General features: G+C 40.1%; 1 pseudogene; it reads left to right on the plus strand.

Annotated features, from left to right (window-relative positions):
- Positions 1-525, plus strand: LOC129017682 (keratin-associated protein 9-2-like; annotated as a pseudogene).
- Positions 526-24,542: the final 24,017 nt, after the last annotated feature.

Consider the following 24,542-nt stretch of genomic DNA (forward strand, 5'->3'; position numbering starts at 1 on the left):
ATGACCCACTGCTGCTCCCCTTGCTGTCAGCCTACATGCTGCAGGACCACCTGCTGCAGGACCACTTGCTGGAAGCCCACCACTGTGACCACCTGCCGCAGCACACTCTGCTGCCAGCCCTCCTGCTGTGTGTCCAGCTGCTGCCAGCCTTGCTGCCGCCCAACTTGCTGTCAAAACACCTGCTGCAGGACAACCTGCTGCCAGCCCACCTGTGTGACCAGCTGCTGCCAGCCTTCCTGCTGCAGCACACCCTGCTGCCAGCCCACCTGCTGAGGGTCCAGCTGCTGTGGCCAAACCAGCTGTGGGTCCAGCTGCTGCCAGCCCGGCTCCTGTGCACCCGTCTACTGCAGGAGAACCTGCTACCACCCCACGAGTGTCTGCCTGCCTGGTTGCCTCAACCAGAGCTGTGGCTCCAGCTGCTGCCAGCCCTGCTGCCGCCCAGCCTGCTGTGAGACCACCTGCTGCAGGACCACTTGTTTCCAGCCCACCTGTGTGACCAGCTGCTGTCAGCCTGCTTGCTGCTGATCAGTCCCGCAGAGGACCATCATCCCCATACAGTAACCCTCTGGCAACAGATTTATCTTCTGGGGGACAAATTTACTTTCAAACTGTGATGACAACCAACAAAGTGAACTTAGGGTGAACTTTGCTCACCCTAATTTTTATGACTTCTCTGCATGTTTAACATCTTGTGAATCAGCTTGAGTGAGGGTAGAGTACTTCATCCTGATTCTCTTTTTCTTTACACCTTGCGGATCATGTGCCACCTTCATGTATTTTCAATTTGGAGTCATGGTCTCCGCTTGACTCTAAAGTCAAGAGCTTCATTCTGTTTATCTAAGAAACTTAGGTTTTGCAACTGATCAATAATCTTCACAATCATGTTTTCATTTTCAATGTCCTCCTCGTGGTTCTTTTATCCTTATTTGTTTCATGATCATTTTGGGTTATCTCTCTAGAAACAGGGACTCTTACCTATATGTTTCTTAATAAACTCAAAACTGTCCTTCATCTCACATGGTGGGTTTTTTTTTATTTTAAGGCATTCCTGATATGGGATTTACACACATATTGCATACCATACATGTTACCTAATTTGATTGTAAAAACAGACAGTCATGTTTTATTACCTCCACTTTCCTGCTGAGGAAAATTTTAATGTGTGATGTTATTTAGCTAAAAATGCAGACTCAGATTTAAGGTTGGGTCTTCTCTTTCTGTCCAAGAGCACTTATATTTAACTCTCATTAAAGTAAAAATTACATTGGGACTCTGCATTAGCAAGACATGCACTTAAGTTGACTTAACAGTGGAGGAGTAATCTCCTGTATTTGCAGGTAACATTTGCAGATAACATTTCCATTCTTATATGGCCTCCTTCTTCTTCTCCTGAATACATATTGACAAGGCAAAATGAACTTAAGTTATTCCTTATAAAATACAGATACCATCTTTTGAGACTGTATATCTGGAATGCTCTGAAGATTCCAGAAAGAGAGAAAAGCCACTGACTGAGATAGTTGTTGGGTGATGGGGTAAAGGAGAAGAACTAGCACATTCTCATGACCAACATCAGTTATATAAGATGAATACGTTCTGCAGATCTGGTGCACCCTAATGTGGCTATAGTTTAAAATACTTTATTGTATACCTGAAATTTGCTGAGAAAGTGGATCTTAAATGTTCACACCACAAAAATAAAAAGGAAATGGTAACTATGTGAGCTAATAAATATATGATTATTTCACTCTGTATATATATGTATATCAAAACATAACCTTTTATACCTTACATATACACAATTTTTATTTGTTAATTATACCTCAATAAAACTCATAAAGAAAGAATTTTGTTGATCTAGTTAGTTATTATAAATATATTCTTATATTCAATATTAAAATTATTTTTTAAGTTTTCTGGACAAAAAAAGAACTAATATGTTCTAGGTTGCCTACTGTTTGATAGTGACTACATGCTTTATGTTCATTAATATTTATTCTCAAGGAAATGTTCAAAGTAGGTATTAATGTTACCATTGTAGAGATGAGGAAATTGAGGCTGAGAGAGTTAATGTAATATCATAGCATGGTTTCTCCCAGAACAGACACTGAGAAAAATATTCCAGTGAAAGTAGTTTATTGGGAAGTGCAGATCACACTATTAGGGACCAGGGAAGAGATACAGAAAAGGGTACACTATTGAGCCAGTAAGTATCACAGTGACTAACTAAAGTTTAAACCAAAAGGAAAACTATCAGAAATGATGAAAAACACATAAATTAGCAATTTCCATCTTCAGGAATAAGGGAGCTAGAATCTTTGTAAATCAGTCCTCCAGGATCATTGGTTGAGTTGAGTGATATTCCTCTGTGTGGAATGCACAGGTGACATGACTTTCTGCAGTTGCAATACAAGAGCCCTTAGGCACAGAGATTCAGATTCTGGCAAATAGAAACTCGCCCAAGCACACTAAGATCTGAGAAATGTGGACAGGAAAATGAAAATGTTATCTATGATCTGTCATTCGCTCCACTCAGATCTAATCTTTGCTTCTGAACTGTGATGGACAGCCAGAAATTCTAGGAGAAGGAGGGAGCTGCTAGTTACTATACCATTGTCCACTGTGATTGCTGTTACTCATTTGGGGTTATCACTAGGCATGGACACGCTCTGAGATACTTCCATATTTGGATTGATTTTTTTTCCCCAGAAATTCGTAGCCAAATAAGGTCATTGAGAATGTAACTAGCTAAGTAAGGTCACATTGGAATAAACTGGTCCTCTTATTCAATATGACTGGTGTCTGTATGAAAAGGGTGGTAGAATGCAAGGGAAGGAGGGTAAGAGGAAAGGAAGGAAGGAAGAAAGAAGGGAAGGAGAGATATAAAATAAAGGCCAAATGAAACAAGATACAGTTACTACTGTAAAAAGGTTCACCTGAGATTCATCATCTCCATTAGTTACCACAAGTTCTATACTCCCTTCACCACTGGCCAGCACTTCTGTTGTCTAGATAATTGCCTGATGGAGTAACCCAGAACCTCCTGCCTGAAGGGTCTGACCCTCTAGTTACTGTGCTATTGTCTACAGTGATTCCTGTTACTCATTTGCAGTTATCATTGGCCATGGACACACTCTGAGATACTTCAATATTTGGATTGATCTGTTTCCTCAGAAATTCATCTCCCAATAGGGTCATTGAGAATGTAAGTAGTTAAGGTAAGATCATATTGGAATAAACTGGGCCTCTGATTCAATATGACTGGTGTCTGCATGAAAAGTAAAGTTCACCACACACCTACAGTCACCTCATTTTCAACAAAGGTGCCAAGAGCTTACACTGGGAAAAAGATATTCTCTTCAATAAACCATGCTGGGAAAACTAGATATCTCTATGCAGAGAAACGAAACTAGATCCCTCTTTCTCACCACATACAAAAATCCAATCAAATTAGATCGAAGACTTGAATCTAAGACCACAAACTATGAAACTACTACAAGAAAATACTGGGGAAAATCTCCAGGACATTGGTCTGGGCAAAAATTTCTTGAGCAATACCCCACAAGCACAGGCAACCAAAGCAAAAATAAAAAAATGGGATCACATCAAATTAAAAAGCTTCTGCACAGCAAAGGAAACGATAACAAAGAGACAACCCACAGAATGGGAGAAAATATTTGCAAAATACCTATGCGTTGTTAATGAGTTAACAACCAGAATATAATGAGGTCAAATAATTCTATAGGAAAAAAATCTAATAATCTGATCACAAAATGGGCAAAAGATTTGAATTGACATTTCTCAAAAGAAGACATATAAATAAGCATATGAAAAGGTGTTCACTATCATTGATCATCAGAGAAATGCAAATCAAAATTACAATGAGAGATCATCTCACCCCAGTTAAAATGGCTTATATCCAAAAAGCAGGCAAGACAAATGCTGACGCAGATGTGGAGAAAAGAGAACGCTCATGCATTCTTGGTGGGAATGTAAATTAGTACAAGCACTATGGAAAACACTTTGGAGGTTCCTCAAAAAACTAAAAACTGAGCTACCATATTATCCAGCAATCACACTGCTCAGTATATACCCAGAAGAAGGGAAATCAGTATATCAAAGAGACATCTGCACTCCTATATTTGTTGCAGCACTGTTTACAATAGCTAAGATTTAGCAGCAATGTAAGTGTCCACCAACAGATGAATGGGTAAAGAAAATGTGGTACATACACCAAATGAAGTATTATTCAACCATAAAAAAGAATGAGATCAAATCATTTGCAACAACATGGATGGAGTTGAAGATCATTATGTTAAGTAAAATAAGCCAGGCACAGAAAGACAAACATCACAGACACATCTGGAGTAGGTTGCACAAAGACAGGTAGGTGCCTGCTCTTCTTGAATCAGGCCTTGTAGGTGAACAGCCTTGACCCAGGCATGGATTCAGTTCATCACTGTGAACCTATCAGCAGCATGCTCCTCCCCATGGACTCTCCCCAAAGAACAAGCTGGGGAGAGATATCTGCCCTGATCTTCCAAGGCCAGTAGGAACTATCACATGACCACATGATGACCAGAGCAGGAAGGATGTCAATGATGTGACCACCTTCCTTTTATCTGAAACAAAGTTTCTAACAGTTATTCTCAATTAAGAAACAGATTAAACCCTTACTCTCAGAAGATCTATAACATTTAGGAAACAACTTCCTCTTCGATAATCCCAAACTGACTATGGAAAACAATGTAAACAACAATAAGGAAAAGTCCTGCTGATTGGTGGAAACTTTAGAGGCTCAGTGTATAGAAGGTCCAGATTGGAAGGAGTCATCAGATTCTGGGAAATTTACCTCTAAACAGGAGCCCACCCTCCACCTCTGACATCATGGCCCACTGTTGCTCCCCTTGCTGCCAGCCTATGTGCTGCAAGACCACCTGCTACAGGACCATCTGCTGTGGGTCCAGCTCCTACCCGCCTTGCTGTCGCCCAACTTGCTGTGCAATCACCTGCTACAGGACCGTCTGTGTGACCACCTGCTGCAGCCCACCCTGCTGCCAGCCCACCTGCTGTGAGTCCAGCTGCTACCGGTCTTACCAATGAACTAACTCCCACTCCCCTGACTTTGTTGACAACCAACATACTGTTGCCAAACATTTGATGTGTTATATTGTTAAATTGTGAGGCTGCTTAGTGAAGTGGAGCTGGCTTCACTTTGATTTTTCTCTTCCTTATTTCTTATATATCAGAGTGCCAGCTGCTAGTCATCTTCATGGATCCTTGACATGAACTCAAGATCTCAGCCAAGGAAAAATTGTCATCCCCTTTTCCCTCTAACAGTCTTAAAATATCAGATCCCTAAGACTGTTCTCTTAAGTCTCTGCAACTGATCAATATTGCTGCAAACGCCCAATATCAACCACGTTATATCAACATACTCATTATTCCTGTGTCCTGCTTCTCACCTCCATAATCAGTTAGAATTATCCTCAAGGATCTAGAACTAGAAATACCATTTGACCCAGCAATCCCATTACTGGGTATATACCCAAAGGATTATAAATCATGCTACTATAAAGACACATGCACACGTATGTTTGCTGCGGCACTATTCACAATAGCAAAGACTTGGAACCAACCCAAATGTCCATCAATGATAGACTGGTTAAGAAATATGGCACATATACACCATGGAATACTATGCAGCCATAGAAAAGGATGAGTTCATGTCCTTTGCAGGGACATGGATGCAGCTGGAAACCATCATTCTGAGCAAACTATCACAAGGACAGAAAACCAAACACCGCATGTTCTCACTCATAGGTGGGAATTGAGCAATGAGAACACTTGGACAAAGGACAGGGAACACCACACACCAGGGCCTGTCATGGGGTGGGGGTCGGGGGAGGGATAGCATTAGGAGAAATACCTAATGTAAATGACGAGTTAACGGGTGCAGCAAACCAACAAGGCACATATATACCTATGTAACAAACCTGCACGTTGTGCACATGTACCCTAAACTTAAAGTATAATAAAAAAATTATTTAAAAAAAAAAGAATTATCTTCCTAAAGTCTTGCCTGTCATGGACCATACATTGGGGTTTTGTTCTGCACAGCTATTCCTTTAAAAGGCCTTGCATGTGTATTGTATTTCCTGTTATCTCTTCTAATCTCATAGTAACCCCACAAGGTGGACAAAGCAAAGACTATCATTTGCACATTACAAATGGGAAAAATCACTGGCCTCATGTCATACAGTTAGAAATTGATAGAATTAAGTCCAATACCCAGATGTTCTGAATCTCGATCCAGGGCATTATTATTTAGATTTTAATACAAGTAGAAGTAACTCTGGTGCCTGAGTTTTAGGGAAGATGTATGATTTGAGTTGCTTGTTGACAAATGAAAATGAAATGTCTTGTACATGTAGGTCACTTTTCCACCTAAAAATGCAGAATACTTGAACAAAAAAGACTAAGAAACACCATGCAATGCGCACAAGACACAGTTTCTGTGCTCCAAATGCTGGATCAATCTAGCTTCCCAATCAGAGGATTATAAGGGTAGTGCATATTTACAGAATCCTCAGAATTGAAGTAACTGAGCAATGGGTATATAATGCTTTGATTCAACCAGTGCCTCAATGTTGTGAGGCAAAGTTGAAGCTGAGGAGATTCAACATCAGAGTGTTAGAAAAAGAAAACATAAGGATTTGAGAAAATAAAGGAAACTGGTCACTCTTAAAAAGTATAGTGGATATAATGACAATAGACGTTATTGGAGTCCCCCAAAGTGGGAGCTAGACTTTCTGAAGAGCTGAACACCAAAGATGATACCAAGATATTTCTTGAAAAAAAGAACAGATACTGGCTCCAGGAGAAAAATAATATCTGTGGTCTGAGCTATCGCATCGTAGTTAGGTCTTAGGAAACCTAAGAAGGTGGAGGGATTTTCCAAAGAGGCTTCCATGTTGTCTGACTTGCTAAATGCTTGTTCTCCTGATGCATTCAAGGATGAGCTGAGGGACTACCATTTACTGAGTAACTACAGGTATTAGTCTAGGTTTTTCTAATTCATAACCCACCAATGTTTTATTTTCCTCATTTCACAGATGAAGAAACAGAGGCTAAGGGAGTTGAAGGAACTTGTTCAAAGTTGTACAGTTAACAGTTGACCTGGCTTCAAACACTAAGCTGTCTACACTACACTCACTGTGTGTGCTATGCTCCCTGCCCCTACCAGTCTAGAGACAGAACCGGGTCTATGGAGTCTTGAATATGACAGCAAATTACTTGGTACCCTCACACAGTCTCATTTCCTTATTCTACCAATAGTTGGGACTTCGGGAGAGAGAATAAGAATAAAGACTTGCATCTGGATATTAAAACAATCCTTTATTTAAATAAGATTTATTGAGCACTTACTGTGTGTTAAGTACTGTGCCAAGTGCTGTGATTATAGAAGTGAACGAGACATTCAACATCCTCACCTTTATTGTGCTTCTGAAGAATACAAACGAGAGACAAAATTTATACAGTAAAATTAGAAGTGAGGAAGGTGAGCCTATATTATTAATGATATAGGAAGGGTGGTTCATGACGACTGTATCTAGCAGAATTGTATCTTAGCAATGAATCAGAGAGAGAAAGAAATAAAAAACTTCCATTCTGAACCCATGAATCAATTTACCATGTAAAACAACAAGGGTGATACTGAAAGAATTCAGGTACAAAAATTCCCCAAAAATGTAAATGCAGAAACAATAAAACATGGTTGGAATATATTAAGTACTTCCCCCAAAGCCTGCAGATAGTAGGTAGCAGAACAGGCGTGATGCAAATACTCATCTATGTGATTTCGATCCTCATGGCCCAGACTTTCCTGCCTTCTTCCACAGTGGAAAACCTGTGCATGAACAAAGGAGGAAAGATGAACCCATGAGCTCTCCTTGTGTGGACATACTACAGTCTTCCTGGCCAAACACAGGAAATTGATGATACATTGCAAATGCAGATCACAAAACCAGTACACATGGGAGGAGAAGGGATAAAGGAACATCCAACAATCTAGCTATTTTGTGGGGACCTCAGAATCACTAAAATTGAGCAGAAGGTTCTTAGGCATCCAGGTAAACCACCTTGATCTAGATGTTAACAGTGAAAAGGACTTGGTAAGCAAAGGTTAGTGGTGATAAACTTGCTGCAAAAGGACCATCTAAAAATTTGTGATAGCAAGGCAAGGAAATGCTTGCTTGGCTGGAACTGCATTTTACAGAGCAGGAAGATAAATGTCATGTTTACAGGAACATGAATGTGATTTTCCAGCAAAGGGCACTGGAATAGAGGATGGAGCTAAGGGTAGGGAAGCGCTCAGAAAAGTCATTCTGATTGCATAGTCATAGATGCTTCTAATGAGGAAAAAGTTCAGGGGGTCTAGAGTACAGAAACTCTCTAAAAGCTCTTTCAAAGATCTTCCTAGGAATGGAACAGACCACCCTGGGTGTATGAATTTCCATTTACTAGACATTTACGCATTGGATCTGGCAACACATGGTAGGAAGTTTATTAGGATTCCTTCCATGCCTGAGATTCTTTGAGGTCCTTAAACACTCTGTCTTGCCCCGTCATTATTTGATTAATTAATTGCTAACAGGTTGTTATTCTCTGAACTCCATAAGCATTCACATACATAATGCTTTAAAGAAAGCATACACACTGTCATGATAATTGGCATTCCCTTGGAGATAAAAAAAATAAGGACTGTCTCCCCAGAGGCATACAAGGTAGAATTCACAACCCTTGATAAATGTACCTGGGTCTGGCCTTTAGCCTTGCAGACTCAGAGACCTGATTTTACTTACATTCTAAGGGTTAAGCTACGTCTTAGAGCAGACTCCTGTTAGCCAAGCCCAAAAAGCAAGGATGCCTATTTATTAAATTACAGGAGAATTAAGTAATAGGAACTTCTAAACCACCACATGAGTAAGGAATCAGACAGGAAGTTATATAAGCTAAATGTTGAATGGCATTTGACATGTTCATTTCACAATAGTTCTCACCAATGGAAATTGAAAATTCATAGTCCCTCTCCTGTGGGCAGTTGCCTGGCGGGGCACTGCCAACATTCGCCCCAGCACTTGTCTTAACCCTGATTTTCCATGGTTCAACAATACTCTAATTTAAGTTTCGCATTTTTACATCTTCAATTAGACTTGAATCAATTCTTCAGACTTTGAATGCATACATCTTTTTAAGGCGACACTACATAATTTGGTTTTGATCATTTTGAACATAGGTTCCAAGTCTTGGATGATATCTCACTGTACCAATGCATTCTCATTCACACCATTGCATGGTGGGCATCCATGATGAAATTTATATTTGGTTTAGTTCATGTCTACCATCATATCTGTTGACTATTTGTAATATTTCTATTGCATGTCAGGATAACTTGGGCTTTGTTTATCTTTCTCTCTTATCTCACAAAGTCTTTAAAAAAAGATTACTGTGTGATACAGAGTTGTCATCATAATGATAATGTAGAATTATCATCAGAGTGTTGGGTTGACTCTTATGATTTTGCGTGTGTCTTTGTTCATCTGATTATAATATAACATCACCAACTTGTTATGAGTGACACACCACATACTTCTTCCTTCCTCCCTGCTGTGAGTTATAGTGGTGATTGGACTATAGTTAATTTATTCTTCTTAGAATTTGAATTACACATAAAAGACAATCCCTAGGTTAGGCCCTCTAGTGCAATGTAATATTGTTACGGAAAGAACAGGGATTAATTTCAGAAAAACCAGCCTGTGTTTCCTACATTCAAAGTAGGGAAAACTCGGCTCTTTCATCACTGGAAACCTTCTCCTTGGAACCTCTTCTGACACATCGTTCAGATAACACAGCTTGGGATTTTTCTTGTGAATATGCAGGAAACAAGAATGAATGTTATATTCTAAGATCAAACGCTGGGATAAATTTAATTAAATTGTAGGTTTGGAGGTAACTTATGCAGAAAATATAGGATTAAAAATCAGAAATAAAATTAAAATGATTCCCACTTAAATAAACAAATACAGACATCATTCTAGAATATAAGTCAAGAAAGCCTAAATTGGATAGATTGTATAAACTCGCTAAGGAAAGCATGCAAGCCTTATCCATCCTTTATTATCACTGTGTTCCACGGTGGCTGTGGCCTGTCCCAGACCAGAAAACCTTCAGATCCTTTTTCTAAACAAAAGCATTCCTTATGCAGGATAAGGACAAGGTAAAAACCAAGCTCTTCAGCCCCAGTCAGATTCCTGCTTGGAACAAAGATTAAGATGGAAAGGGTCAAATTTCAATAATCTTCTACCCTTTAAGGTTGATTCCTAGCAAAATCAACCCAGTTCTTTCCAAGCATTCCCCTTTAAGTGCCCAATAGTAATAAATATAGCAAAGCATAAGTATACTTAATATATAAAACAAACCACTCACTAAGACCAACATTAAGTCCATTATGAAAGAATTGTTCCTACACAAATAGGTGATGATAAGAATATAAGGGATTTCATTTAAGATCTACTGGTAAAATTATTATTAAGACATAAGAAAGGAGGACTTCTCAGTATTACTTATATATTCAAAGAATAATATTTGAACAGAATTGTGTAGAAGGACAGCTGGAAAGGGGAATAGTGGCCCCAAATGGATGTAAACAGCATAGGAGAGAATTTAGTTTCTTTAAATGAGTTCTAGTTTCCTGACAGCGGACAAACTACTTCTCAGATACAGAGACATCTTCCAAGTGAGAACATTGAACATTGAGCTCTTTTTTTTTTTTTTTTTTTTTTGAGATAAGTCTCACTCTGTCACCAGGCTGGATTGCAGTGGTGCAATCTCGGCTCACTGCAACCTCCACCTCCAAGTTTCAAGCAATTCTCCTGCCTCAGCCTCCTGAGTAGCTGGGATTACAGGTGCCCGCCACCATGCCCATGTTTCACCATGTTGGCCAGGATGGTCTCGATCTCTTGACCTCATGATCTGCCCACATTGGCCTCCCAAAGTGCTGGGATTACAGGTGTAAGCCACCGCACCCAGCCAAGAACATTGAACTCTTATTGGTGATGTTTGAAGAATTGTGGGGAACCTAAAATTTGGGAGACTGGGTCTATATCAGCATCAGAGAAAATTTTCATTCAATCTAAACTGATCAAAATAAGGATAGCTCCCTCTCCTTCAGGAAGCATTGAGCATGCCAGCATTTGCAAAATATATACCAGAACTTGAATTGCAAGAGCAGTTTTCTACTTTTTGGCCCTGAAAATAACTTACAACATCCAGGAAGACTTTAAACAATCTATCTCTTACCTATTGCACAATTTGTTATTATACAATAGGGGGTTTATTGTTATTGTTGTTGTTTGTAATGGTATTTCTAGGGTTTTCTATATTTCAAATGACTGACTCTTAATTCTGTTTAGTGCTGAATCACTGTTTTCCTCTTTCATTTTGCTTTTAACTGGTAAATATTAACTTCCTTCATACAGCTCTGTCCTAAGACAGGTACAGCTAGCTTATTGGTGACAGCCGGACATGCTTGCACTGAATGACTGATGCTTTCCACTCTTCTTTCCTCCTCTTTCCTAGTAGCTCAGTTCAATAAGGTTAAGCACTTTTCTGATGGTTTGAGATACATTTAAAATGAACTTCTTATATTTATTTTTCTGGTGAAATAATATGTTATCAGGGAAACAATAGGGATTTGGCTTTTAAAAATTCATCATAGTCTTGTTAAAAAAAATTATTCAATGGCACTTGCGAAAGCCTGGTAAGGGAGACTTTATTCAGGAACATTGCAGTAAACAAAGGAACCACCATAACAGGGTCTTGCATTGGGAGACAGAGATTGGACTCATCTCCTAATATAGCATGGGCAAGTGAGAATTTACAGCCAAGGAGCAGAGTGGCAGTCAGTGGATGGAAAATTACTAAGAGGAAGCATCACCAGTAGGGAAATTTTGGCTAAACTGACCTAAAAGTCCTCTTGCTGAAGACAGGCGAGGGTGATCAAACATCACTTGAAGAATGGTGGCAGATAAGAGATCTGATCTATTGTTAAGGGTGATCAGATATCAAGGATGGGGAGTTCTTGCTAAACCTATTTAGCAGGGCTCTTTGCTAAAATTTTACAAAACTGGATTTTACAAGGAAGTGCACACATGGGCTTATAAGTTCATGTGTTCAGAAGTTTGACTAAACTATGGACAAGTTTGACTAAACTATGGACTATTGACATGGGTTCAGAAGTTTGACTAAACCATGGACAAGGAAAAAAATCTTCATTTGTCCCTACTGCCTTTTTAAAGAAACATTGGACTTCATGGCCACTAGTGAGGGTTTGGATTTAACTAATGAGTATCACTAGAAATTGGACATGCATGAGATTTACCATCCCTGTCCACCACCTCTGCTGATTATCTTAATAACTGGTTAATTTTGCCACCTCTAAAATATCTTTCCTGCACATTTCTTCATATTTATAATTTGAATTTTCTTTGCAACTAAGGCATTTCCCAATTTATCACCTAGTAATCTATACTCATCTTGCATATCCTTTCATGACCTAGATTACGTGTGCAGTATATCCTTCATAAGCTCTTAGATTTAAAGGATATTTTATATTTTATAAAGCTTTTTCCCATTTTGGCCGGACACAGTGGCTCACGCCTGTAATCCCAGCACTTTGAGAGGCCAAGGCAGGAGGATCATTTGAGGTCAGGCGTTCGAGACCAGCCTGGCCAACATGGCAAAACCCGTCTCTACTAAAAATACAAAATTAGCCAGGCTTGTTGGTGTGCACCTGTATTCCCAGCTATTCAGGAGGCTCAGGCACGAAAATCACTTGAACCTGGGAGGCGGAGGTTGCAGTGAGCTGAGATCGCGCCACTGCACTCCAGCCTGGGTGAAAGAGCGAGACCTTGTCTCAAAAATTAATTAATTAATTAATTAATTAATATTTTTTAAAAAGCAAAGTTCTTTCACATCTATTCTCATGCCACTAAGTCAAGAGACTAATTTTTAAGACTTCGGGTCAGATCTATGGATCCCATCCATGCTGACTTAGAGCATATGCAAATAGTTCATTTAAACAGCAACCTTTTAACCAGGCACAGTGGCTCACACCTGTAATCCTAGCACTTTGGGAGGCCAAGGCAGGCAGATCACTTGAGGTCAGGAGTTCAAAACCAGCCTGATCAACATGGTGAAACCCCATCTCTACCTAAAAAAATAAAATAAAATAAAAATTAAAAATACAAAAAATTAGTGGGGTGTGGTGACACACACCTGTAATCTCAGCTACTCAGGAGGCTGAGGCAGGAGAATCGCTTGAACCCAGGAGGTGGAGGTTGCAGTGAGCCAAGATCAAGCCACTGCACTCCAGCCTGGGCGACAGAGCAAGACTCTGTCTAAAAAGAGCAATCCTTTGATTGTGTTTGCAACAGCTCTGGATTATTTTTCAGGAAATCACTACTATCAAATATTTTTCCAGTTCCAGCTAGGTTCAGGTGTTGCCAAGAAGTTTCTGATGAGGTGGGCTACAGGAGGGAACTTACTTCTAGATGCTATAGAACTACTGTTGTAAGATGAATTTATTTAGGTGGGCAAACTGATGAGACCAACGTGAGTAACACCAAATGCCGTACACCATGCAGATCTGCAAGTTTCATGCTATATCGGGGATTCATGGGCTCATTACACCCATCTTTTGGGCCATTTTTATGTCTCAAATATCAGTTTTTATTCTATTGTCCTAACTTATAGCCACTGAGATAACTCCCTACTGATAGTTTCCAAGTTGACCTTTACAAGGCTGCCTTAACTTTGCCCCTTAACATCCTTTATCAAAACCCATTATACGAATCCCACATTTGAGATTTCCAAAATAAGACAATCAATGCATAGTTTTTCCTCAGGAATGGAACTTCTCAGGACAAGTCTGATGTGTACCCTAGTTATTAAACAGATATGGAAACAATCAGAAAAATGACAGGGGAAATTTCATTCTAATAGACACTGGGAGAAAAGATGGCTTATGTTGACTTAATTCTTTTTAAAATACTTTGTGTGATTAGTATCCTAAGACCTTTTAAAATACTTTTCAGTATACTATAAAGATGCCAGAGGGAGTTACAAGGAGCTATGGGCTGGGATTTGATTGAAAAAGGCCAAGTAGGCCAAGCGTGGTGGCTCATGCCTGTAATCCCAGCACTTTGGGAGGGAGAGGCAGGCAGATCACTTGAGGTCAGGAGTTCAAAACCAGCCTGGCCAACATGGTGAAACCCCATCTCTACCTAAAAAAATAAAATAAAATAAAATAAAATAAAGGCCAAGTAGAGAATACAAGTTTGAGCCATACGAAATTTCCATTTTTGTAGATCAAAAATAACTGCATACCTACAATTCCAAAAGTTTAGCCTTAGGAAGAAAGATTCATGAACAAGGCATTAAACAGGGATGGTAGGAGTCCATGAGAAGAATGAAAGAAGCTCCAGATGCTTTTTGGTTGGAAAACAAAAACAAAAACAAAAAAACAGCAGAAAACATGGTGGAAATGTGTTTTTTAATGAAATGGTTGTAAACAAAGTGAGTATGCCATTAAACAGGAAAAGGTCTATTGCTTTGTACTGATAATCTTGTACTGTGCTTGCGATATACAAATCAACACTCCTCTTATTTTTCTTTAGTCTTTTTTTTTTTTTTTCCTTTATAGACAGAGTTTCGCTCCTGTTGCCCAGGCTGGAGTGCAATGGTGCGATCTCGGCTCACAGCAACCTCCACCTCCTGGGTTCAAGCAATTCTCCTGCCTCAGCCTCCCAAGTAGCTGGGATTACAGGTGCCCACCATGCCCGGTTTCTTTTTCTTTCTTTCTTTCTTTCTTTTTTTAGTAGAGACAGGGTTTCACCACATGGACCAGGCTGGTCTTGAACTCCTGACCTTAGATGATCCACCCGTCTCAGCCTCCCAAAGTGCTGGAATTACAAGCATGAGCCACTGCGCCCAGCCTTTTCTTTAGTCTTCCTAACGAGAATAGTAACCAACCATCTGTAAAGAGAAAGAGAAAACCAAGATTAGGGCATAATAAGCAGTAACCAGTAGTTTGTCCCTGGGGAGGAGGATGTGGATGGGGTGTTTGGAAACTAGGACTTCCCTTTTTTTTTTTTCTACATTGTTTTCCCCCTCAAGCACAGGTTACTTTTATAACAAAAGAAAAATTGAAATGTTTCCTTCTAAACTGAAATGAGAAAACTTACAAGAGTGACAGAGAGATTTTAATTCCTTTTGATCTGAATAAAGAGAGCTATAAGCACTAAAAGAAGTTTAATATGAAGTAAGCTCCTCAGTGTGATGCTGCATTTTTTTATATGATGCATTTGTATCCACCCTTCATCCAATTCATGATCCATGAACTGTAAACATATCAGTATCTGGCAGGGAAACCCTGGGCTTATAAAAGGAACCTGGCCTCCTTATTTCAGGCTGAGAGCAGGGATTGAGAGAAGATCTGAGATCTCCCAGTGGCATATGGCACAAAGAATGCAAAGGTTATGCTAGAAATACTGTTATTTGGTGTCTATCTTTTCAGACAATAGGAAATAATTGAACTGGAAAAATGAGTAAACATTGATAAGGACAAATCAATTTTGCAAATGCTTAGATTCTCTAAATAAATTCATGTCACTGCATGCTGTGCACATTAGGTCCCAGAGCAGTTAGAGATTGGAAGTAAACCACATATTGATATTTGAGGAATCTTACAGAACAAGAGCTACTCAACGTGTTGTGACAAGCAAAGACCATCCCAATTTTTCAAGTTTCTGCAAACCATACACCAATCAGCTTGATCTTATCTTAGAAAAAGACTTTAGAATAAACCGTTCAGATGATCTTTTGTGAATGCCAAAAAATAAAACATGGTACCACTTAGACCAACCCATGTAAAATAACTTTTTATTTTTGCTAGATTCATTGATAAATGAAATTCAGTATAAAGTGAATCTGGATTTCAGCAGAGCATTTCAAAAGGACTCTCATCATAGCTTATGAAAAGATTGCAGAAATGTGGATTCAATTCAGTGACAATTTGCCAAGACATGTTTTATTCTAATGTCACCGTCTTACTTTATCCAATAATAATAAGCACTTGATCCTGAATTCAAACCGAGGCCCTGGATAAGAGATGGGCTAGAGGGGCAGATAGGCAGACAGTTTGGGGCAGATTCACTGTACAGTCTTTTCTGCAGATACTCAGAGCATCTAGAGGTTGCTAGGAGGAGATAGTATTGTTAACTTGGACTCAAACTAATGAGCCATACTTCTGAAGCTGATATTAAACCTGAACCTGAAGAATTCCCTCTTCCAGACAGTGGCAGTCAGGACATCATTATGGCTGCAGTAGAAATCTGAACTTAAAAACAGGCATTCAAAAGCAGGAACATACCGGGCGCGGGGGTTCATGCCTGTAATCCCAGCATTTTGGGAGGCTGAGGCAGGCAGGATCACCTGAGGTCAGAAGTTCAAGACCAGCCTGGCCAACATGGTGAAACCCTGTCTCTACTGCAAATACAAAAATTAGCCAGGCATGGTGGTGGATGCCTGTAGTTCCAGCGACTCAGGAGGCTGAGGCAGGAGAATCGCTTGAACCTGGGAGGTGGAGGTTGCAATTAGCCGAGATCGCACCATTGCACTCCAGGCTGGGTGACAAGAGCAAAATTCAGTCAAAAAAAAAAAAAGCAGGAACAGAGGATATCAATACAGGGACCAGAAAACCTTTCAGCAGTGGTAGAGGTAGCCCCTACAGGAGGACAAATGCTACCTCACTAAGTAGGGACTTAGACATTCAAATACCAGCACATTTCCTCTTCAGGGCGGAGATCTCTGTAATCCCAGCACTTTGGAGGCTGAGGCAGGCAGATCACAAGTTCAGGAGATCGAGAACATCCTGGCTAACACGGAGAAACCCCGTCTCTACTAAAAATACAAAAAATTAGCCAGCCGTGGTGGCAGGCACCTGTAGTCCCAGCTACTCGGGAGGCTGAGGCAGGAGAATGGCGTGAACCTGGGAGGCGGAACTTGCAGTGAGCGGTGATCTCGCCACTGCACTCCAGCATGGGTGACAGAGCGAGACTCTGTCTCAAAAACAAACAAACAAACAAACAAACAAAAGAATAGTATTTAATTATATCATCAGGCAGACATGACCTGGAAAATATGGACTATACTCAAAAGAAGAGGATGGCTATTCCCTATCCTGTACTGGCTAACAGATAATTTGATCGTGAGTTAGGCTCTGATCATGCCCCTTTTAAAGGAATATTGAATAATTGGAAAGTCTTCTGAGTAGAGCAAGTATCCTGAGAATAGGACTGGAATTCAAGTCACATAATGAAAAAAGATGGTATCCAGTGATAATTATCCCAGAGAAAAGAAGATCTTTGGGGGAAGGGAAAGACTTAGTGTCTGTAAACATAGCAATACCTGTCTGCAGAAGATGGATTAGATGTGTCCTGTGTGGCCTTATAGGGTCAAGAAACCAGACCACTAATTTAAGCAAAAATAAGTGAAAAGTCATTCCTGGAGCTGACTAGAGAGACACATGTTTTCTTGAGAAGTTGAGTGCCCTATTCTCTGGAGACAGGAAAACACAGACTCAAAAAAACTAATAGGGATGTCACAGAATGCTTGTGTAAATAAATGGGTAATTTGATCAACTGATATGCAAGATTCCTTAAGTCAGTAAGGATTTATGAAGGCATGTCTCATGCCTGTAACCCAGCACTTTGGGAGGCTGAGGCAGGCAGACCACTTGAGGTCAGGAGTTTGAGACCAGCCTTGGCTAACATGGTGAAACCCCATCTCTAGTAAAAATACAAAAATTAGCCAGGTGTGGTGGCATGCGCTTATAATCCCAGCTACTTGGGAGGCTGAGACTGCAGCTGCAGAAGTGCTTGAACCCAGGAGGCGGAGGCTGCAGCGAGCCAAGATTGCACCATTGCACTCCAGCCTGGGCGACAGTGAGACTCTGTCTCAAAAAAAAAAGGACTTATGAAAGTAATGATCATACAAATTCTGACCATTGTCCTGAATTTTAACCAAGGTACCCGTCAGAGTAGGAAACCTACGTCTCAGAGTGGTTTTGCCATTACCAAAGCCATTCTTGACTTCAGTTGTTTTCAAAGTTTACACCATCCGATTTAACTGCCATTATCCTTTCCATTGACTGTTTTCATCAGTTTCCAGGCAATTCCACCCATTTATTTGTGGGTCACTGTCTTTCTTTTCTCCTCTAGGCCTGTCTCTTTTTTTTAGTGAATTCAACTTCCATAAGGACAATTCATCCAACATCTTGATCTCTCAGTTCCTTGACCTCTTCACCAGCCATGAGTTTTCCCCTTCCTCCATCCCAGTCACTCATTACCAGAATAATTTCCTGATCCTCATCATCACAAAAATGGAACCAGATGAGAAACTAACCAGAGTATTTCTTTCCATAAGATTTATTACACTTAGTTAACAACTTCCTGCCAAACCATCCTTCAGAGCTAAAGGGAATACCATATACAGTAATAAGGAAAGGATGTTTCCTTCTCAAAGACAGGAATTGTTGCAAAACTGACATATTTAAAACCCCAGAGGAAAAAAAATGTATTCTTAGATTTGGGGAAACTTGTCCCTACATAGAAAGCCTCCAGGTGATTCTAGCCCATAGCCATTTGGATATTTCCAACTGAAGTCCAAGACATCTCAGATTGTAGACAAGCTCTCCCTGCTGTGCACTGGCCGAATTCCTGACCCACAGAATCCACGAGCATATTGGAAACTGGAGAAAGGAAAATTCTTGCTATGCAGTGGTGGAAAGTACTCTGTCACCCGCAGTTTTGAGGCAAAAGCAGAAAAGTTCCTGATGAACTGAGTGATCTAACTAAGGAAATTTCCAACTAAAGTCTTGAAGGTGTTCTTTGATTTCTTCTTGCTGACTATAATAAAACGTGAGAAGAGAAAGATAAATTGAGAGAAGGGCTGATTAAAAAAAAAAGGATCCTGGACAGTATTGTTTGTTTTGAAAATTCTCAGCCTCTCCAATGGCAAATAATGCTAAAGTTTAAAAATGACTTCTAAGCAAATATCAAAATGAAGACAATGCCAGAGAAATTCAGATATACCAGAAATCATGCCCTAAAGATAAAGCTAACATGTGACTATAAGATTTTTTGTTAAGATCTGAGAAAGTGAAAAATTAGAAAATAATTTCATTTCAAAAATGAAAAATTGGGAACAGCTACATACAAAAGCCCCTCTAAAGATATTAAGCGAGGCTGGGCGCAGTGGCTCACACCTGTAATCTCAGCACTTTCAGAGGCTAAGGCGGGTGGATCACAAGATCAGGAGATCAAGACCAGCCTGGCCAATATGGTGAAATCCCCTATCTACTAAAAAATACAAAAATTAGCCGGGCATGGTGGTGGGCGCCTGTAGTCCCAGCTACTCGGGAGGCTGAGGCAGGAGAATCGCTTGAAACTGGGAGGCGGAGGTTGCAGTGAGCCAAGGCCGCTGCCACTGCACTCCAGCCTGGGTGACAGAGTGAGACTCTGTCTCCAAAAAAAAAAAAAAAAATTAAGTGAGAATCTCACAGACACTCTCAGATAAATCAAAGAGGCTTCCAGGAAACTTAAGGGCATTGTCCTCAGCTATTACATCAGGGGTCCGAGTGTTTATCTCTAGATGATCTATGGTAGTAACTTTTGTCTAATAGAGTAAACTCCAAGAAGATTCACAGGAGAACCACAAATTTTTTCTAAAAGTTAGATATACAAACAAATTGCCAGCTTGAACAGAGGCATGTCTCACGTGGTGGCAGGCAAGAGAAGAGAGCTAGTGCAGGGAAACTCCCCATTTTTAAAACCATCAGATCTCGTGAGATTCATTCACTATCACGAGAACAGTGTAGGAAAGATCCACCCCCATAATTCAATCACCTCCCATTCGTTTCCTCCCATGACACATGGGAACTGTGGGAGTTACACTTCAAGATGAGATTTGGGTGAGGACACAGTCAAACCATGTCATAAGGTTAGGCTGTAAAGGAACGGCAACTTTATACATATATATATATATACATATATATATATGTATATATATATATTTTATACTTTAAGTCCTAGGGTACATGTGCACAACATGCAGGTTTGTTACATATGTATACACGTGCCATGTTGGTGTGCTGCACCCATTAACTCGTCATTTACATTAGGTATATCTCCTAACGCTATCCCTCCCCCCTCCCCCCACCCCACGACAGGCCCCGGTGTGTGATGTTCCCCTTCCGGTGTCCAAGTGTTCTCATTGTTCAATTCTCACCTTTCTCTTCGCTTCCTCTGGGAGAATACAGATGTTGTGCCATCAGCCAGAGTATGGAGAAGCCCATGAGGCAATGAACTGATATCTCTGGCTAGCAGTTGGTGCGAACCAGTGGCCTTCCAGTGTCCACATAAATGAGCTTGGAAGTGAATCCTTCCCTAGTTGAGCCATGAGATGACCGCAGCCCCAGCCAATACCTCACCAACCATCTCATAAAAGACCCCAAGCTGTAGGTATCTAGCTAAGCCACATCTAGTTTTCTAACCCACAGAAACAGTGAAATAATAAACTTTGTTGTTTCAGCCACTAAGTTTTTAGATAATTGTTATGCAACAATAGGTAACTAATATAATGAAACAGGTCCATGTATCAAAATGCATAGTTCTTAAAAGCAATAATGAAATTTAAAAAGTAAATTGCATAATTATACATCACATACATAAATTCTTAAATCTGCAATCCTTCATACTAGATCTTGTTTAAATATTTTATAAATATAAGATGTTTATATTTTTATATAAATTAACAGTGACTGGGAGAATATACAATAAAATTATGATTGAAGTTATATCCGAGATGAAAAAAGGGAAATGAGACTGAAGAGGGGACTTCAACACTTTACAAGTATAATGTTTCATTTCAATTAATTTTTTAAAGATCCAAAGCAGAAGTAAGAAAATGCCAATTTGGGGAGGCAGGTTCTTGTAATATTTTTCTCAAAATTTTCTTGTATTTTTAAAATTGTTCCCCTGCCCTGAACATAAGTGTAAAGAAAGATTTAGTTACATGTTCAGGCTTGGCAGAACATTGCTTATTAGAGGAGATTCAGATGTTTTATGGATAAGCTCTAGCAAACTTAAAAGGAGAAAATACATGCTATGTCATTTAAACTGTTGCCAAGCATGGCTAAAGACACAAAGCTTCTCAACTCATGTTTCACATTTGACATGTTTAGAATGTGAAGTTTGCATGTTGGCAGATGGCCGGTAAACACATTTGCCTATAAAACTGAGAAATCTGTCATTGGGACAACAAAAACTATGAGATAGATGGGTCAAAAAAAAACTACCTAATGCTAGATGACGAGTTAGTGGGTGCAGCGCACCAGCATGGCACACGTATACATATGTAACTAACCTGCACATTGCGCACATGTACCATAAATCCTAAAGTATAATAATAATAAAAAAATTAAATTTAATTTAAAAAAACTATTATAAAATGAAATTTGAAGTTTCAGGTGTCTTGAGAATCCTGGTATCAATAAACAAATTATTAAAGTTAATATAACTCCTTAAACAATGTCTGCATCCTCTTGTAAGAAGCATTCTTGAAAAGTCTATGCAATATGAGATGAGGTGCATCTGCTTCCCAGAGCCATATCCTTCCTCTAGCATGATGGAAATCTCCATGGAAGATGTGGGAGAGAGAATTTGAACAGGGTGTCCATCAAAATGTCATTTCTGGAAGACATTCTATCCACGGTAATTCCTTTGTGGTGTCAAGTTCCCTCTCCTTCTTCCTTTTTAAAAAAATTTTCTTTTGGGACTTTAGTTGTAAATAATTGAATTATTATCATCTGTGATTTTTGCATGGTCCCTCTCTTATTTATTTTTTATGTACTTATAAATCAGTTAATTTACTTCTTCTTTTCCCTTTACTCCCTTCTTTTCCTATAGGCCACTGTGCTATTCTGTCTAATGTATATTCAATGCATATTAAATTTATTTAATGGATTTTTATATATCCTTATAAAGTATTGTTTAGTACACATATACTTTATGTAAATAGCAATGAGTAATATATCTCATTCTGGCTTGTCATTAAGCAGAATTTTTAAAAATCCATCTGTGCTACACTGTGTATATGTAATCTACTGTTACTAATTCCTGCATAATACTCCATGAAGAGGATCACCAAGTTGCCTATCCACTTTCACAGTGTTGGACACCAGCTTTCCTTTGATGTTTTTGCCACCATAGGGATGCTACAGTGAACACCCACATGTACACCCCCCTGTGGACCTGTGTGAGAATCTTCTGGAAACACACACTCAGGTGTAGGATTGCTGGATCATGGAGCATCACTTACATAATTTACATAAATAGTTTCAGATTATTCTTTAGAGTGGCCAAACAAGCCAACAATCCCATTAGCAATGCAAGAAAATTCCTGTAAATTCCCACTCCCACCAACACTTGGCATTATATAGCACAGGAGTCAGAAAACTATGGCCCATTGATACAGGAGCGGGGCAGAGAAGTGCTGGGAGAAGAAGGGTGGGTCCCTGGCGAGGACACCACCCCCACTGTGCCCACGGACCTAGGGAACAGGCATTTCTGAATGAATGAGAACAGGCATTTCTGTTTTTGTGTCCAAACGTTGCATTTCCCAAAACCACCCTGGCCCACCACGCCCTCATCTTGTGCCTAGTGGGAAGAGACACAGGCAGCTGGACATCCGAGAGGAATAAATCGGCGGAAGAGCACACCGACAGGAAGCGGCAGACGCCAGTAGGACGGCAGGCCATCGACAGGGGGAACCATGGTGAGTTTGTGGGGGGCGGGATGAGGGGAGCCTGGCTGAGCAGCCCAACTCCAGGGGAAAACCACCTTCCCACTCCATCCTCCTTCTGGCTCCCCCTTCTGCTGAGAGCTACTTCCACTCAATAAAACCTTGCACTCATTCTCCAAGCCCATGTGTGATCCGATTCCTCCAGTACGACAAGGCAGGAAACCCTGGGATACAGAAAGCCCTCTGTCCTTGCAATAAGGCAGGGGGTCTAATTGAGCTAACTAACACAACCCATCTATGGACGGAGGCTAAACTGAAAGAGTACCCTGTACACACACCCACTGGGGCTTCAGCTGTAAACACTCACTCCTAGACGCTGCCGTGGGGTCAGAGCCTGACAGCCTGCCCATCTGCATGCTTCTCCTAGAAGTATGAGCAGTGGGGCACGGAAGAAGCCAGCCACGCCCCCGTTGCACGCCCTACGAGGGGAACAAGGAAACTTTTCCCGTTTCACCATGAGCCAAATAGAGCCCCAGCCTGTTTTTACAAAGTTTTATTAGAACCCAGCCACACTCATTTGCTTACGTATTGTCTATAAATGTAATGATATAATGCAATGATACAATGGCAAAATTCAGTAGTTGCAACAGAGACCATGTGCCCCACAAAGCCTAAATTATGTACTATTTGTCCCTTTACAGAATGAGTTTGCTGGGCTCTGATATAGCACTCTATTTTTTGCAAATCTAATACTTGTAAAGTAATATGTAATTGTTATTTTAATTTTGAAATCTCTGAGAAATAATACTTTTGAGAATTCTTTCACAGACTTACTTAAGGATTCATCTTCCATGAAGTTCCATTCATGTCTCAAGAGAGGTTTTGCACAGGGTGTCCACCAAAACGTCGTTTCTGGGAGACATTCCGTCCACGGCACTTCCTTTATGATATCAAGTTCCCTCTCTCCCCCCTCCTCCTTTTTGTTTCTAATTTTCTTTTTGGACCTCAGATGCAAATAATTTAGTCAATCACATTTCTTATTTTATGGCATACTAAAAAGATATCCTTCCAAATCTCTTCCCCATCGGTTCCAGAAGTACAAGAGGCTTCAGTTTTAATCAGTTTGAGAATATTTAGAACCTCACAGAACACATCAACAAACTCACAAGATCATGTAAATAAATGAGCCCTCAGAGGTAAAATAAACTAACTTCTTTGTGTTATAGATTAGCACCCTGGTCTTACATAATTTCATACAGTAAATAAGTGGCCAGGATGCAACTCAAGCCTTCTCCTTTGAGCCATGGTCTAGTGCTTTTTCCTCACCACCACCATAGAAGTCCTCCTCTGAGTTGCATTTCCAAGCAGGTCATAAGGCAAATGCCCATACTCTTGTTCTTCAGTGACCTTGATGTCTCATTATTCCAGGGCTTTTTTGGTTAGTTTTCCTTCATCTATAAGGTTTTTTTTAGAATGTCCCACACATATTGGCAAGGCCTATTTAACTACTGAGAACCTCAAATCACAGTGATTGAGAGGACTGGAACAAGAGATGCTCAGCCAGTGACCATCAGGTAAGTCTATGAGCAGATCCTAAGGTCCCTCCTCGGGTTGGGGAG

The sequence above is a fragment of the Pongo pygmaeus genome, chromosome 19 (genome assembly GCF_028885625.2).
Source record: "Pongo pygmaeus isolate AG05252 chromosome 19, NHGRI_mPonPyg2-v2.0_pri, whole genome shotgun sequence".
Classification (NCBI taxonomy): Eukaryota; Metazoa; Chordata; class Mammalia; order Primates; family Hominidae; genus Pongo; species Pongo pygmaeus.